The sequence below is a fragment of the Bos taurus genome, chromosome X, assembly GCF_002263795.3.
Source record: "Bos taurus isolate L1 Dominette 01449 registration number 42190680 breed Hereford chromosome X, ARS-UCD2.0, whole genome shotgun sequence".
In the NCBI taxonomy this organism is placed as follows: Eukaryota; Metazoa; Chordata; class Mammalia; order Artiodactyla; family Bovidae; genus Bos; species Bos taurus.
Window position 1 is genome coordinate 91,143,028 of NC_037357.1, and position 3,787 is coordinate 91,146,814.

At 39.0% G+C, this 3,787-nt stretch overlaps 1 pseudogene; it reads left to right on the forward strand.

The window, feature by feature from the left end:
• The first annotated feature begins 855 nt into the window (after window positions 1-855).
• On the forward strand, window positions 856-3,472 carry LOC613370 (high mobility group box 3-like pseudogene; annotated as a pseudogene).
• The last annotated feature ends 315 nt before the right edge of the window (window positions 3,473-3,787 follow it).

Here is a 3,787-nt window from a genome sequence, read left to right on the forward strand (position 1 = left end):
AAACATGTCTTAAAATTATTAAAATTCCAAACACTAAGCAAAAATACTTTAAAGACCGCCTTCTCAAAGAATATGATTTGCTCACAAAATCAAGGTATTGGGTTTCTTTCAGAATAATGTTTCATACTAATATATTTGTGAGTGATATGACATGATGTTTGAGACTAGCTTAATATTCCAGGCCACATTCTATAGTGGCTTAGACAGTAAAGAATCCACCTGCAATGCAGGAGACCTGGGTTTGATCCCTGGGTTAGGAAGATCCCCTGGAGAAGGGAATGGCTACCCATTCAGTATTCTTGCCTGGAGAATCCCATGGACAGAGGAGCCTGGCAGGCTAAAGTCCATGGGGTCGCAAAGAATCAGACATGACTGAGCAACTAACACTTTCACACTTTTTACACATATATGAACCCCAGTGTAACCACAAATCAAAGACCTATTAATATAATAGATACACAAAAACCAAAAAGAAAGACGCAAAAACGTACTGCTAAATAAAGTCATCAAACCATATGTAGAAACAAAATGAAGAAGAAATGAACAGAGCATAATTACCAGAACCACTGTGAAACAGGACAAAAACGAAAATAAGTACATAATTATCAACAATTACTTTAAATGTCAACAGAATAAATGCTCTGGTCAAAAGACTTAAAGTGGTTGATTGGATAAAAACAATACCCTTCAATATCCTGCCTACAAGAAACTCACTTCAGGGCTATTAGACACAGACTGAAAGAGGCATGTCATTTGTTGGATCATAGAGAAAGCAAGGGAATACCAGAAAAGCATCTGCTTCATTGACTGTGCTAAAACCTCTGGCTGTGTGGATCACAACAAACTGTGGGAAATTTCTAAATAAAGAGATGGGAATACCAGACCATCTTACCTGTTTCCTGAGAAACCTGTATGCAGGTCAAGAAGCAACAGTAAGAACCAGACATGGAACAGCAGACTGGTTCAAAATTGGGAAAGGACTACAACAAGGCTATATATTGTCACCTTACTTATTTAATTTATATGCAGAGTACATCGTGTGAAATGCCAGGTTGGATGAATCACAAGCTGGAATCAAAATTGCTGGGAGAAATATCAACAACCTCAGACATGCAGATGATACTACCCTAATGGCAGAGAGTGAAGAGGAACTAAAGAGCCTCTTGATGAGGGTGAAAGAGGAGCATGAAAAAGCTGGCTTGAAACTCAACATTTAAAAAAACTAAGATCATGGCATCCGGTCCCATTACTTCATGGAAAATAGAAGGGGAAAAAGTGGAAGAAGTGACAGATTTTATTTTCTTGGGCTCCAAAATCAATGCAGACAGTGACTGCAGCCATGAAATTAAAAGATGCTTGCTCCTTGGAGGCAACTCTTGTGGATGCAGCTACACGAGGCTGTGGAGTACTGAGCTATGCATCATGCCCTGGGCTGCACAGACTAGTGAATAATACAGTCAAGATGGCTAAAGGTGATCCTGAGAAACCAAAGGGCAAGATGTCTGCTCATGCCTTCTTTGTGCAGATGTGCAGAAAGAAACATAAGAAAACCCCCAAGGTCCCTGTCAATTTTGCTGAATTTTCCAAGAAATGCTCTGAGAGATGGAAGACCATGTCTGGGAAAGAGAAGTCTACATTTGATGAAATGGCAAAGGCAGATAAAGTGCACTATAATCAGGAAATGAAGGATTATGGATCAGCTAAGGGAGGCAAGAAGGACCCTAATGCCCCCAAGAGACCACCGTCTGGATTTTTCCTATTCTTCTCTGAATTCTGCTCCGAAATCAAGTCTACAAACCCTGGCATCTCTATTGGAGATGTGGCAAAGAAGCTGGGTGAGATGTGGAATAACTTAAGTGACAGTAAGAAGCAGCTATACGTCAACAAGGATGCAAAGCTAAAGAAGTATGAGAAGGATGTTGCAGACTATAAAGGGGAGTTTGATGGTACCAAGGGTCCTGCTAAAGTTGTCCAGAAAAAGGTGGAAGAGGAAGAGGATAAGGAGGAAGAGGATGAATTAAAAAAAAAAACTGTTGATCTGTCTGTCTCCTTGTGAAAACCTTAGAGTAGGGAGCACCATGATTGACACACCTCTCACCCAAGACATGTCTGTTGCCCTCATTAGGTTTAATTACCCAACTGGATCATGATCATATTGTAGTCTCTCAAAGTGCTCTAGCAATTAGCAGTGGTTTACATGAAGTGGCCATGGGTGTATGGAGCACCTGGAAACTGTATCAAAGTTATACATATTTCCAAACATTTTTAAAATGAAAAGGCTCTCATCTTCTCCTCACTCTGTGCACTTTGCTGTTGGTGTGACAAGACATTTAAAAATATTTCTGGCATTTTTTTTTTTAATTTGGAAGGTGGTGTGTTAACTCTATGGTCATTGGCTAGAAATCCCGAGTTCTCAACTGATTACATAGCTATAGTTTGTGAAAAAAAAGAACAAAGCAACCAAGACACACTCTTGACGCTCCTTGCTTGGTGTGGAGGCTGTGGGGGTGATGCCTTCTGGAGGGGCCGTAGCTCAGGGTGTGCACTGTGGGGCATCCATTTAGCTTCAGGTTGTCATGTTTTTGTATATAGTGACATAGCATCCCATTGCCATTCTTAGCTGTGGAAAAGGAGGAGGGTCACCTGGCATGAGAAGTGTTCTGGATCCTTTTTAGTTGAAGTGTGGTTTTTTAAGCTGTTTTTTTTTTTTTTTAAACAAACCATAGAACTCTTCACTGTAAGCAAAGCCAAGAGCCACTGCACCAGTGAAAGTTCAAGAACCTTCTGTACTAAACACAATCTGCAACGTTGTTATTTTTTTGTATGTTTAGAATGCTGAAATGTTTTTGAAGTTAAATAAACAGTATTACATTTAAAAGATGCTTGCTCCCTGGAAGGAAAGCTATGACAAACCTAGACAGCATATTAAAAAGCAGAGATATCACTTTGCAGACAAAGGTACATATAGTCAAAGCTATGATTTTTCCAGTAGTGATGTATGAATGTGAGAGTTGAACTGTAAAGAAGGCTGAGCATTGAAGAATTGATGCTTTTGAATTGTGGTGCTGGAGAAGACTCTGCAGAGTCCCTTGGATCACAAAGAGATCAAACCAATAAATCCTAAAGGAAATCAACCTGAACATTCATCAGAAGGACTGACTCTGAAGCTGAATATCCAATACTTTGGCCACCTGATGCAAAGAGCTGACTTATTGGAAAAGTCCCTGATGCTGGGAAAGATTGAAGGCAAAAAGAGAAGGAGGTGGCAGAGAATGAGATGTTTAGCTAGCACCACTGACTCAATGGACATGAACTTGAGCAAACTCTGGGAGATAGTGAAGGACAGAGGAGCCCGGTGTGCTGCAGTCCATGGGATTGCAAAGAGTTGGACACAATTTAGCGACAATACAGTATAGTAATATGTACAGGAAAAATGTATTAATAGATTAATTAAAATTGGCAAAATGTTGATAATTCACTGAGTGATTCATTATTATTCATAGGTATTTGTTATAGTATTCTCTCTAATTTTGTGTATGTTTGAAATTTCCCATAATAAAACATTAAAAAAATAAAGTTTTGGTTTTCCTGTCAGAACAAGATCAGTGACAGAGTGAAAGAAAAAGATCTAAGAAAATATACTATTTAAGGTGGGAAAAGAAGGATTTTCTTAGGAAAATGTGATCTTGAGAACACACTACACAGAGATGAAGGGGAAATAGAAGATACACTTAAGAATCTAAAGCTTCTTAAAGATGTAACTAGAAAACAAGGATATATTAATTGT